Source organism: Heloderma suspectum, chromosome 2 (genome assembly GCF_057233095.1).
Source record: "Heloderma suspectum isolate Gila_16-S chromosome 2, 16-S_ref, whole genome shotgun sequence".
NCBI lineage: Eukaryota > Metazoa > Chordata > Lepidosauria > Squamata > Helodermatidae > Heloderma > Heloderma suspectum.
In genome coordinates this window covers 100391894-100406185 of record NC_139459.1, presented here as the reverse complement: position 1 = coordinate 100406185, position 14292 = coordinate 100391894, and the positions used below count along the sequence as shown (strand labels likewise).

The 14292-nt window shown below is 44.8% G+C and overlaps 1 protein-coding gene and 1 long non-coding RNA gene across 5 annotated transcripts in view; one reads left to right on the top strand and one right to left on the bottom strand.

Moving 5' to 3' along the window:
• LOC146352541 (uncharacterized) overlaps window positions 1-14292 on the top strand; it is an 81207-nt gene that overhangs the window by 47160 nt on the left and 19755 nt on the right. For all 4 annotated transcript variants that reach the window (XR_014787756.1, XR_014787755.1, XR_014787757.1 and 1 more), the window contains exon 6: window positions 8699-8728. This is a non-coding gene — a long non-coding RNA (uncharacterized LOC146352541). The remainder of the gene's footprint in view (window positions 1-8698; window positions 8729-14292) is intronic.
• The window catches only part of ALDH1A1 (aldehyde dehydrogenase 1 family member A1), a 61261-nt gene that overhangs the window by 46437 nt on the left and 532 nt on the right, over window positions 1-14292 (bottom strand). The gene's annotated exons all lie outside the window — the stretch shown is intronic.

Here is a 14292-nt window from a genome sequence, read left to right as displayed (position 1 = left end):
GTTTCAATTTGTTAGCCTCATCCAATCCACTGGACCAAACATTTGTTCAAAATGTCAACCTGGACTAGCTTAAAAGGAAATATAAAGCTAACTGTCACCAGCATTGTCACCTCAATGCTGGATGACCTTCCCCTGTAATTTCATGTTTTAAGTCAACCTGGTGCCTTTCAGATGTTTTGAACTACAGCTCCCATAATTTCTAGCCAACATGGCCTTCACAGTGTGGATGACTACTCTCTCTTATAATAGGGACCCATCCAACAGACATTGCCTCCCAACCAGATGCATTAGCTTTGTGATGAGCAAGGGTCAAGTGGTAACCACACTTATCCAAGCACCTTGTCCACATCCTTGAGCTGTGGAGACTGAAACTTGCAGGAACATAGGAAGCTGCTTTACAGCAAGTCAGACCATTGGTCCATCCAGCTCAATATTGTCTGCACTGACTGGCAGCCCCTCTCTAGAGGTACAGACAGAAGTCTTTCCCAGCCCTACCTGAAGATGTTGGGGACTGCACCTGAGAACTTCTACGTGTAGGAATTTACGGATTCCCCACAGTCTGTTTTGGTGGGGAATCTGAGGGGGGGATGTGATCCGTTCTTCACCCCTGGAATCTTCTCAGAGATTCCACAGAGCTGAGGGCTGCCACTTACCTGCAACTGGAGCCCTTCGCCTCCACACCAATCGCCATAAAAAAAAATGGTGAGTGGCAGGATGTGCCCATAGACTTATACGCAAAATAGAACCGTGAATCTTATGTATAAGCCTATGGACACATAGACTTATACGCAAGATTCATGGCTCTATTTTGCGTATAAGTCTATGGGGACATCCTGCCGATTGTCTTTTTTTTTAATGGCGGTCGGCGCGGAGGCGAATGGCTCCTGGTGCAACAAGCAGCTGTGCCTTCCCATGTGGAATCCTCCCGGAGAGGAGGTAAGTGGGGCTGATCTGCCGCGGATTCCTGAGGCTGGATTCCAAAGAATCCAGCCTCATTTGAATCTGTGGCGGATTTCTCTAACATCCCTATCTACGTGCAAAGCATGTGCTCTACAACTGAGATATGGTCCCCCAACGGAACAAGCAAAGGCTTAACTGCCCTCAGTGTAGCATCCAAGTCAGCGGGGATGCAAGCAATTTATCTGCAAAGTGATTTACAAACAGGCCAGAGTAGGCCATCAAGAGTTTCCTCAAACCACTCTGAGGTTTAGAGGGTAAGAGGCCCCTCAGTATACAGAAAAGGACCAACTGATGGCACTGAATGGACACAACCAGTGGCAGAGAAGTATTTCTCTTTACCACCATCACTGAGTAGACCTTACAGTGAGGTCTAGCCCATGCATGGCTGGCCTCTTCCACAGTCTTCCATCACTTGTGATCTACCCATCATTCCTGCTGCTTCATTTCCCCAAGCTCCCTAGTATATCAGAGAGCAGAATGGGCACTAGACCATGGGAGAGGGTATGATGGCTTGCTCATCAACTTCTAAGGTAATTTCTATACCCTAGAGACCAGAAGCTTGTAAATTCCTCCTTGAGAGAGGGAGTGGTGCCTGCTGCTTTAAAAGAGGCAGTAATTAGACCACTCCTGAAAAAGCCTAGCCTGGACCCAGTGGATGTTAACAATTATAGGCCAGTGGCCAATATCCCCTTCCTGGGCAAGGTGCTTGAGCGGGTGGTTGTAGGACAGCTCCAGGCACTGTTGAATGAAACAGATTATCTAGATCCATTTCAATCGGGCTTCAGGCCTGGGTTTGGAATGGAAACTGCCTTGGTCGCCCTGTGGGATGACCTCTGCTGGGAGAGGGACAGGGGGAGTGTGACCCTGTTGATTCTTCTGGACCTCTCAGCGGCTTTCGATACCATCGACCATGGTATCCTTCTGGATAAGTTGTCTGGGTTGGGCATTGGAGGCACTGCACTACAGTGGTTCCGCTCCTACTTGGATGGCTGATTCCAGAAGGTGGTGCTGGGGGATTATTGCTCTGTGCCATGGCAATTCTGCCATGGGGTTCCACAGGGCTCTATTTTATCCCCTATGCTGTTTAACATCTACATGAAACTGCTGGGGGAGGTTATCCGGAGGTGTGGGTTGAGGTGCCATCAATATGCGGATGACACCCAGCTCTACCTCTCTTTCTCATCAAAACCAGGGGAGGCAGTGGCTGTTCTGAATCAGGGCCTGGGCATGGTAATGGACTGGATGAGGGCCAATAAACTGAAACTCAATCCAGACAAGACGGAGATACTGTTAGTGGGTGGTTCATCTGCCCGGCTAGGTGATAGTCAACCTGTTCTGGAGGGGGTTGCACTCCCCCTAAAGGATCATGTTCATAGTTTGGGGGTGCTCTTGGACCCAGAACTGTCACTTGAGGCACAGGTGAACTCAGTGGCACGGAGCACTTTTTATCAGCTTCGGCTGGTATACCAACTACGCCCTTATCTGGACAGAGATAGGCTAGCTACAGTTATCCATGCTCTGATAACTTCTTGACTGGATTACTGCAATGCATTATATGTGGGGCTGCCTTTGAAAACAGTCTGGAAACTTCAGCTGGTCCAAAATAGGGCAGCAAGATTGTTAACAGGGACTGGCCTGCAAGCTCATATTACGCCAGTACTTTTTCAGCTGCACTGGCTGCCAGTCCATTTCCGGGCCCGATTCAAAGTGCTGGTGTTAACATTCAAAGCCCTTAACGGCTTGGGGCCAGGTTACCTGAAGGATCGCCTCCTCCCATATGTGGTTTTAATGTTTTATATATTTTAAATTGTTTTATTGTGTGCTGTTTGGTTTTAATTCTTGTGAACCACCCAGAGAGCTTCGGCTATTGGGTGGTATAGAAATGAAATAAATAAATAAATAAATAAATAGAGACCAACCAGACCTTTGACAAGTCCACTAGCCATGTGAATGGGAAACTCCCTGAGGGCAGCTATGAAACCATTTGAATCTGTTCAGACACAGTGGTGCATGGATGCTAACTTCTAGAAGTGCTAACCACAGCTAGCCTTTATATCTTCTAGGGATGGCGGAGAATTTCTCCCCGAAACTTCGGGGGGCCGAGCGCCAACGTGTTCGGCCCCCCGAACAAGTTTCGGGGAGAAATCCTCTGCCCCCCCCGCCCCCCCCCGGGACGGGACTTACCTTCCCTGAATGTCCCTCCCGGCGGCGGGTCCGACTGGCGGTTCGTCCGGTGTTTGAGCGGGGCGGGAGCGGCAGCCGGTCTTTCGACCGGCTGCCGCCGCCGCCATTGCAATGAAAGAAAAAAAAAACAACACGTCCCCTGATAGGCTACGTGACGATTCACGTAGCCTATCACGGCTAGATTTGCAAAGTCAGCCGTGATAGGCTACGTGAATCGTCATGTAGCCTATCACGGGTGACTTTAAAAAAAAAAAAAAAGTGTGTACGGATAATGGCGGCTCCCATAGGGAGCCGCCATTCACGTTCCTTATTTGGTCGCTGTAGTCTACGTCAATGTTTACATAGACTACGGCGAAAATAAGGGCAACGCTATTTGCGTTGCCCTTATTTTCGCCGTAGTCTACGTAAACATTGACGTAGACTACAGCAACTAAATAAGGAACGCGAATGGCGGCTCCCTATGGGGGCCGCCATTCGCGTACGCGCTTTTTTTTTTTAAAGTCACCCGTGATAGGCTACGTGACGATTCACGTAGCCTATCATGGCTGACTTTCCAGATCTAGCCGTGATAGGCTACGTGAATCGTCACGTAGCCTATCAGGGGACGTGTTTTTTTTTTTGTTGTTACTTCCGTGTTCGCGGCCGGGCGAGGCGGGAAGCCTCCTCCCCGGCCTGAATTTCGGCCGGGCGAGGCGGGAAGCCTCCCCCCCCGGCCTGAATTTTGGCTGGGCGAGGCGGGAAGCCTCCCCCCCCCCGGCCTGAACTTCGCGGGGGGAGCAGCGAAGCGCTCCCCCCCACCGCGAAAAAGCTGCGAGAAAAGGTAAGTGACTTTCGTTCACCCCTAATATCTTCCACTCTGAAGTAGGGTGCAGAGTGCAGTGCAGAGTGGTGCCTGCCGCTTTAAAAGAGGCAGTAATTAGACCACTCCTGAAAAAGCCTAACCTGGACCCAGAGGATGTTAACAATTATAGGCCAGTGGCCAACATCCCCTTCCTGGGCAAGGTGCTTGAGCGGGTGGTTGTAGGACAGCTCCAGGCACTCTTGAATGAAACGGATTATCTAGATCCATTTCAATCGGGCTTCAGGCCTGGTTTTGGAACGGAAACTGCCTTGGTCGCCCTGTGGGATGACCTCTGCTGGGAGAGGGACAGGGGGAGTGCGACCCTGTTGATTCTCCTGGACCTCTCAGCGGCTTTCGATACCATCGACCATGGTATCCTTCTGGATAGGTTGTCTGGGTTGGGAGTTGGAGGCACTGCACTACAGTGGTTCCGCTCCTACTTGGATGGCCGATTCCAGAAGGTGGTGCTGGGGGATTATTGCTCTGTGCCATGGCAATTGTGCCATGGGGTTCCACAGGGCTCTATTCTATCCCCCATGCTGTTTAACATCTACATGAAACCGCTGGGGGAGGTTATCCGGAGGTGTGGGCTGAGGTGCCATCAATATGCGGATGACACCCAGCTCTACCTCTCTTTCTCATCAAAACCAGGTGAGGCAGTGGCTGTTCTGAACCAGTGCCTGGGCACGGTAATGGACTGGATGAGGGCCAATAAACTGAAACTCAATCCAGACAAGACGGAGGTACTGTTAGTGGGTGGTTCGTCTGCCCGGCTAGGTGATAATCAACCTGTTCTGGAGGGGGTTGCACTCCCCCTAAAGGATCAGGTTCGTAGTTTGGGGGTGCTCTTGGATCCAGAACTGTCACTTGAGGCACAGGTGAACTCAGTGGCACGGAGCACTTTTTATCAGCTTCGGCTGGTATACCAACTACGCCCTTATCTGGACAGAGATAGCCTAGCTACAGTTATCCATGCTCTGATAACTTCTCGTCTGGATTACTGCAATGCGTTATACGTGGGGCTGCCTTTGAAAACGGTCCGGAAACTTCAGCTGGTCCAAAATAGGGCAGCAAGATTGTTAACAGGGACTGGCCTGCGAGCTCATATTACGCCAGTACTTTTCCAGCTGCACTGGCTGCCAGTCCATTTCCGGGCCCGATTCAAAGTGCTGGTGTTAACATTCAAAGCCCTTAACGGCTTGGGGCCAGGTTACCTGAAGGATCGCCTCCTCCCATATGTGCCTGCCCGGACCTTAAGATCATCATCAGCGGCCCTTCTCCGTGAGCCCCTGCCGAAGGAAGTAAGGCGGGTGGCTACTAGGAGGAGGGCTTTTTCTGTTGTGGCACCCCAGCTCTGGAATGAGCTCCCTATTGAGGTTCGCCTGGCGCCTACATTGTACTCCTTTCGGCGCCAGGTGAAGACCTTTTTATTTTCCCAGGCATTTTAGCTTTCTAAATTTTTATCTTTGCTGTTTTAAATCTGTATTTTAAACTCCTGTACTGCTGCTAGGTTTTATTGTGGTTGTATTGTTATATTTTGGTTTTAATGTTCTATATATTTTAAATTGTTTTATTGTGTGTTGTTTGGTTTTAGTTTTTGTGAACCGCCCAGAGAGCTTCGGCTATTGGGCGGTATAGAAATAAATAAATATAAAAATAGGGATGTCAGAGAATTTCACCACGAATCTTGGGGAGGCCGAATGCCAGTGCATTCTTCCGACCAGCTGCCGCCACCGCCATTTCCAAGTTAAAAAAAAACAAACCGTGATAGGCTACGTAAAGATTTACGTAGCCTATCACGGCTAGATGTTTAAAAAATACTGTGATAGGCTACGTAAATGTTTACATAGCCTATCACGGCTGAGTTAAAAAAAAAAAACATGCGTGTACGCAAATGGCGGCGCCATTTGAGTACGCGCATTTGTTTGTGTTTTTTTTAACTCAGCCATGATAGGCTACGTAAACATTTACGTAGCCTATCACAGCTGACTGCAGGGATGCAAATGGCGGCGGCTACGGCCACCACCATTTCCAGACCCAGCCGGCCAGGATTCGCGGCGGGAGGGACGGGGCGCCTCCCCCCCGGCCAGAATTTCGGGGGGGAGAGATGGGACGCCTCCCTCCCGGCCAGAATTTCGGGGGGAGGGACGGAGCGCCTCCCCACCACCGCGAATCAAATTTCGTAAAAGGTAAGTGACTTTCGTACATCCCTACTCTGAAGTCGAGTGATCTTCCGAAGGTAACTATAGCTTAGCCTAACTTCTCTCACTCAGTTGACTTGAGGATAAATGAGATAGACCCATGTGTGCTGTCCTGAGCTCCTTCAAAGAAGGGTGAAATATGAATGTATATAAATATTATCAGTTGACAAGTGGATGACCATGAGACTTCTTCACCCCATCCTCAGTATACAAGGCAATTTCTATTTCCAGCCTTTCTTAACTCAATGTTCATTCTCAGCAATTCTTTATATGTAGAATTAGTCACATTCTCTGCTCAGTCACATTCTCTGCCCTCTCCAAGTTCATATACTTCTTCACTCAGGTCTTCTGGAAATAGTAGGAAAGAACATGGACTAAGGCAAGAGACCCAAAGCCTGATCCTTCATGACTGCTTAAGACTGTAGGACCATAGGAGTTAAAGCAGCCAGGGGGATCACAAATTGGGGATGGGGGCAGGGAGGACAAAGCTTTTCATGGAGAAGGTCCTACTGATCCTTTGCATCCCCCCCCCCCAAAAAAAAAAGATCAGGTGATGGGAAAGACCTTGGAGAGCCACTGTCAATCAAAATAGATTGACAGTGGTAGGGAATTCCTAGGCTGTGGGAATGCAGGTGAATCCACTCAGTTGACTTAGTGCACTCATCATCTTTGGCTCTAACTACAATTCTCATGATGTTGTGCTCAAGACATTGTGCTCAAGAAACGTGAGCTATTGAGAGCCAGAAGAAGTGAATAAATAAGCTCACAAGAACATCAACAGCTGTCCTGGGCCTGTTTGAACTGGTTCTCTTTGCTTCTGATGAGCAATAACAAGTATTGAAAAGTACAACATGATGAGGTGTCCTTTATGGTGTTTATTTTGCTAACTGTGGCTTTGGTTTCCCTCTGTAGCATAATACAATATGGGTGCTCTCTTGTACAGTCTGTGACTCAATGGAGTTTGCATTTTGGAAAAATGAAAACATCTGAGCCTAAAAATATTATACAAAACGTTTGAGTACAACCAGATTTTTTTTAAAAAAGAAAGTAGCCGCAGGGCTTATATGAATGATTTTCCTTCTCTTCAGCCTGTCCTTCCTGCCTTTCCTGATGGCCCTGATGCCACATAGGCAAAAACTTATCACCACAACTCTGGCTGCCATTGGCTTAGAACGAAGCCTTGGTGTGGCAGTATACCACAGAGTGGGACTTGGGAGATACCTGAATTCAAAGCTCAAGGTCCAGGATGATGAACAGCTTCTGTTAAATGAAGCCAAATATGTATCTCCTAGACTAGGGGTGGGCAACGTATGGCCTGTGGGCCGCATGCACCCTCCCCCCCCCGCCACCCACCAAAATTAGTTAATTGTTTTAAGGCATCTGTAGTGGCTATGGATTAGCAAACAGGCTAACTTTGGGCACTTCAAAGCCACTACGGGCACCATTTATTTATCATTATGAACTTCATTGTTATTATCATTACATTTTTATTTTTCAGCACCCATGGGGTGAAAATGGCCCTTCGACCTCCCAAAGTTGCCCACCGCTATCCTAGACCAGTGATAGCCCCGTGATCTGGATGTGGACTGCAGAAACAGAATAAGTTTGCATTTGGCCCTCAGTGTTTCTTACCAAATTTGAATTGTGTAGAGAAAAAAAGTTCTTCAATGATTTCACTCAAAAAAAAGAGAAAAGTTTAATGTTATAATGCTTTCAGCTTTGTATATAATGAATGCCTTGGCCATTCCAAATGCATGAGAGCCTTAACCATGAAGCTGTTACTGTTAAGTATGGTGGAGAAATTTGTTTCTTTCACACTTCAAACAAATGAACCTAATTTGTGCTTCCCAAGCTAATATGCAAAGCGGAATGCAATTATCCTTCAGTTTTTGCATTTGTCCAAATTTTGTGATACAGTTCGCCAATCAAAAATATGTGTACAAAAATGTGTACATTAGCAAAAATTGTGTATTTTCCCCAGTTCATCCAATGGGATAAATGTGTACATAATGTAGATATGGGGAAATGGGTACAAAAATGTATATGGATTTCCATGCTGACTTTTTACTAAAAAATTCGCAAACTGATGCAGAAATGGGACAGAATGAAATTGCACTTCAAAAAGCTTGATCACTGTAGAAACTAAAAAAATACAGATTGATCCATCTCAAATTACTGACAGGTGGTTCAGACTTTATCATAGAGCCTGACTACCCAGAAAAGGATCATGTTATACAGCAAAATGCACCCATGGCCATCCCGAGACACTGACTGGGACTGGAGAACAGAGTGCCCCCCCCCCCCCGATAAAGAGCTTGGCCAATCCTAACCTTAACACTATTGTTACTCAAATGATACCCTCCTACTGCTAGTTGGTTTACCAGTTTTTGAATCTTTAAATGGAAACAGAAAGACACACTGACGACATTTGCTGCTTATGGTATGTGATGCTTACATTTGTGTTATACTTTTCTTTCTCCTCAGTAAATAATACATTTCCATTGTATTTCAGCTTATCTTCCCAAAGGCAACACAGGTAAAGGTAAGATTTCCCAACCCTCTATACAGCTTATGCAGTGTGCAGTGCAATCCTATGTATGTCTACTCAGAAATAACATTCACTTAATTTAATGGAACATACTTCCAGGTAAGTGTGTATAGGATTTTGACCTATAATGCCAGGTTGAAAGTTTAACAGAGAGAGAAAAATTCATAGATAACACGATTACTTCAATAATCATTATTTAACTTTGGACCGTAACCAAGTAAAATATTTACTAGGGCATGTATATCAAAGGCCCATTCCTGAATTCCTTGCCCACCCACAATGTATACGGTTCTTATTAATGTTTTTGATTGACCCTTAGTGTGACTTTGGAGCATGGAAGGATTGTAGGATTAAACCACAAGTTAGGATACTAGGTTGTATCCAGATGAAATTATTTGCATTTAGTTCCCATTGAAATTAGTGGGACAAATTATTCATAACTTAACTTAAATACCATTGTTTCAATGGGAACAAAATGCAACTAATGGAGACTCAATCTGACACCACATTTGTCCAGCTTACAAGCCACTGAAATGGGAATACATGGTGATAAGCTGATTTAGGGATGGCTGTCACATCCTCCCTGGTGTTGGCATATGAAAGATGGATCCATCCATGCTGACGGATCTATTCATGGATCTATCTGATAGATCTATCCATGCTGACAGATCTATCCATGCTGATGGAGCTATCCATGCTGGAAGATGGATCTATTCATGCTGACTTTGTGGTGAGGTGTTCATGCAATTTTTCCATGGTACTTTTCATTCTCCAAGCCCAACATAATCCCTTGTGTACCACAGTAGCTGTTGAAAAGCTCTCATTTTCCTGCCTGCCTGGCATGCCACTAATATGTGGATGATGTGGGCTGCATTTGGATTGGTGGATCGCAAGTTGTGCAGGCTTGATCTAGGACATGAGTGGTCAAGCTGCAGTACAGGTGCCACACACAGCATGGGCAAAAGCAGTTCATGGCACACTGGGATAGGAGTAAATAGGCCCATAATTCTGGCTATGGCATAGAGTCTTTTCTGCACACCTGTTGGTAGCTTCCATGGTGTACTGCTGCCTCCTCCCTAATTCACTAGAAGAGAGGAAAATGATTTTATGATTTTTTAATGTTGTTTATGTGGAATACTGTTTTCTATACATTGTTAGCTGCCCTGGGCGCTTTGTAAACCAAGGCAGGATATAAATAAAATAAATGAATGAAATGAAAGAGAACCATCCCAAGGAACGGGGATGGATAGACCATAACATCCATATGTACTGTGTGCATGTTTACGTGGACTTTTTGAATGCATTGGTCTTGAATTGAGGGGCACACTTGCCCCAAAAGATTGGTTTGGCTACCACTGAAGATAAAATGGGGTTGGGGAAGAGAGCCATCGATAGCAACGTGAGCTTCTAGCAGAAAGGATGGGATAAAAAGCAAGTAAAGAAATAAAGCTTAAAATGCTGAGGGCAGGTCTGTTTTGTACTTCTGTATTATATTTTATGGGGCTGCAGTGGCTTAGTGGTTAAGATGCTGAACTGCGGAAGGTCGGCAGGACAGCAGTTCGAGACCCGAGTGCCGTGTGACGGAGTGAGCTCCCATCTTCAGTCCCAGCCTCTGCCAACCTAGCAGTTCGAAAGCAAGAAATTGCAAGTAGATAAATAGGTACTGCTTCGGTGGGAAAGGTAACAGCATTCCGTGCACCTCGGTGTTCAGTCATGCTGGCCACATGACCACGGAAGCGTCTTCGGACAGCGCTGGCTAGAAATGGAGATGAGCACCACACCCTAGAGTCGGACACGACTGGTTGGGGACACCTTTACCTTTACCTTTTCATTATATTTTATAATATCTTTGTATTGTTTTTATTCCATGCTGTAAACCACTGTGGGTGTGATATTGGAAGAGGTAATGTATTATTATTATTATTATTATTATTATTATTATTATTATTATTATTAGACAGGTACCTGTCCAGCTTTTTCTTGGGGGAAAATGAATTCTTTACCTGATATTTATACCCTGATACTGTTCATGTAGGCTGTAATCCTATACCTACTTTCCTGAGAGCAAGCCTTATTGAACTCAATAGGACTTACAACTATTATAGTGCTGATGTTTTTGAACATGAACCTATTTAAGGTAATGGCTCCAGCTCTTCCCTGGACCTTTTCAGGTCCCACTTCCCTTTAGAGGTGCACAAATTCATCCCTTGGGGCATGCAATTGTACTTTTCATCTATTTGTCTGCATCAGTGGAAAGAAATTGTTTGAGTTAGGACACCTAGAGCTCATCATGAAAGCATTTGCTGTTTATTTGTGCTTGAGAAGCAGGGGCATCGCTAGGCACTTAAAAGATTTGGCACCTAAGCCCACAGGACAAAAATATGCATAAAATCTCTATATGCTAATTTATATCTATATCTGCAAATTTAGAAATGATTACTAGGATTCTTTAAATTTCACAGGAGACAAATTACTTTCTTATCCAAATAATCTCAAGTAAAATCAGTTAATTTGCACCCTGCCCCAGATAATCCCAAACCAATAGAAAAAGCTTTTATCCCTAAGCGTAATTGCTGTGCCGGGGGAGACTGGGATGGGGTGGGGATGTTACAGCAGGAAGGGAGGAGAGAATTAACCTTTACTTCCCCCGCTGCCATCCCCCTTGAAAATTGACTCCTGGATGGCAATGAAGCTTAGAAAAAACTATTTCCATCGGCACCAATGGACACTCAGTATTCTGCTGAATAGATCTGGAGAAATGAATTTGGGACCAGGGTTCCATGGACCCAAGCCTAGCAATGCCCCTGTTGAGTATTGGTTTTAGGGTTCCTTATATTGCAGAAAGTAAAGCATTCAGTGGTTAGTTGGCAATACAGAAATATCAGGTATGCTGGTTATTCTGGAGTTGCACATAGCGCATTCTAGGAATTCCTAGGCTGGCTAAGTTTTCTGGACAGAGGTTAAAAGGGAAGGCTTTGAAATATTCTTTTTTAAAACCACTACCACCACAACTACTCTCTTACCCTTTAATGGAAGTTTATATAACTCCCCCCCCCCCCGTAAACTAACATATTAGTAAAAGGTGTATCCCTGCAACTCTAGCGTGTGTGTGTGTGTGTGTGTGTGTGTGTGTATTTCTGGAGGGTTTAATGTATTTTCTTATTAAAATAGCTGAAGCTGATGTCTGTTCTAGTTTCAGAAACTTGGTAAATATTGCCAAATGGATGTCACAGTTCTACAGCCCTTATCGAGGAAATACAAACACTCAGATGGGTGTGGGGAGGCTGCAGGGCTAGGTTATTCTTCCAAGTTTCACCATGGAGGAAATGTTTGATTTTAGAATAAAAATAAAATAGCCGTTTCATGCTAATAAATAAATGCATACATCCTATTGCTTTAAAATGCCAAATCTTGTCTCTTTTGGCTTGAGAATTATAATGTATTTCATAGAATAGTAGGGTTGCAAGGGGCTTACAAGACCATCAAGTCCAACCCCAATTTGAGGCATATTCCAGGCCAAGTTGACGAGCTTTACATCCCACTGACTTCCATTCTCCTCCATGGAAATCCACTGGACTTAAAAGAGCTTAACTTTGGCTTAGGGCTGCCAACTGCCCAGGAAAACACGTGGCCCAAACACCTGGCCTTCTTGCTTTGCCCTTTGCCTTTAACGGCTGTTTAAGGTGCAGAAAGCAGCAGGTGAACCTTTTCACAGCATGGAGATAAACACTATCATCTGCCCATGTCTGTATTCAAGTTGCTGTTAAAGGCACTAGCTGGTGGCTGCACTGTTGGGAAATCCTGCTTCGGTTGGATGGTGCCCTCTGTTTCTTTTCCAGATCTTTAGATTCCTATGATCAATGAAAAGACAAACAAAGGGCCCTACTAATAAGTCTTTTGATTGCATGGATATGTTTCCCGCTCACCTGCAGGCTACCTGGGAGCCTCCAAAAGTTCCAATGACTTTGCTAGCTATTGGATGCAAAGAAAAAACGGGGGTGGTGGTGGTGGTGGTGGTGGTGGTGGTGGTGAAGAAACTAGTTTAAGAGTTAGAAGAGATAATATATGTCACGCTTGCCCTTATCTTGTTTGCTCCCACACACGCATGGAAAGAATTTGCCAGAAGACCTTTGCTTATAAAACAGACTCATTGGCAGCAAGGATTTTGCTTGCTCTCTTTGAGCCAAGGTACTCAGCAGGATATACAGGTTTATTAGGTCTTCAAAGCTAAGTGGAGGATATGAAAATGATGTTTGTGTTACTTTAAGAATCCTGTCCTCTCTCTAGTGCATAGAGATTGCGATCCTATATACATTTTTCTGATTGATTTCAATAGGTCTTTTTTCAAGGTAGGCATGCATAGGATTTGACTGTAATGCATCATTCCTAAATTCATTAGCTTCAGCGCAGCTACATCTGTATTCTGTGCAATTAGTGGCCCAAAACAGTGGATCAGGACGCATATTCCCATCCACCTTCATTCAAGACAGATAGGAATCCAAATCTTCATCCACGCCTACAAAGTAAAGAAATTATATCTTGTGTCTGTTGTCCAAATGCCCACCCACACCTGATGTAGCAAGGAAGCTGTGTGTGAGGGCTTGCTTCTGAGTATTGCAACACCTTCGCTGGACTGGAACAACTGTGTGAAATATGTTCTGTTGTGTGTAGGTGTGCAATCAAAGTATCGTGAAGAACCTAATATATGGATCACTTGACCTGGAAATCTAAATTTAAGCCAATTTAGTTTCAGTGCATTAAATGGTACTCAATTTTACATCCAGATATTGTAGCTCAAGGAGTTTGTGGACTGGGTTGCAAATTGGCACAGTTAAGGCCCTCCAATGTGATTGCAATGGAGTTAAGCCAAACACCATGGTTTCAAGGCTGATTAGCTCTACTAAAGTAACATCCTGAGCCTATTCAGTTGGAATGAAATTATTTTCATTCGTCATAGCACTGGAGTATAAATCAACCTACATTCAAGTCTTTCAGCTTAACTGGGTGAAAGATAAGACCTCTAACCACTGATGCCTTATTTTCCCCAGCCCCTTTTCTTGAACATTATGTCTTGTTTAGATTGTAAGTCTGTGGGCAGGGATTGTCCATTTCTTGTTGCTTTAAGTGGCATGTCTGAGTTTATGCACTTATCTTCCAAGTAAAATATATATATTTTATACACACACACACACACACACCAGGTTCCATTGATTCTGGAGGAGGTTAATTATTTCAAAGTTAGTGTTTTTGGAATAAGCTATAATAACACAACAGAGTTACATTCACTCTTAACATGTTCCATCACCCCACCCTTTTGCTGGTCTTGGATGTTAATCATTCTCTCTGTAAAATGTTAGTACTCTCTTATAACCTAGTCCTAGAGACACTGCTGTGGGATCAAGGCTACACTTTCTACAGAACCTGTTTCTAGTAAACAGCCAGAAACTATGCACATTTATTTAAAAAAAGGTAAGTCCCATTTACAGCACAATCCTATGCATACTTCTTTTGGAGTAGATGAAAGCTTGCTCTATATAAGCAAGCACAGGATACAACTG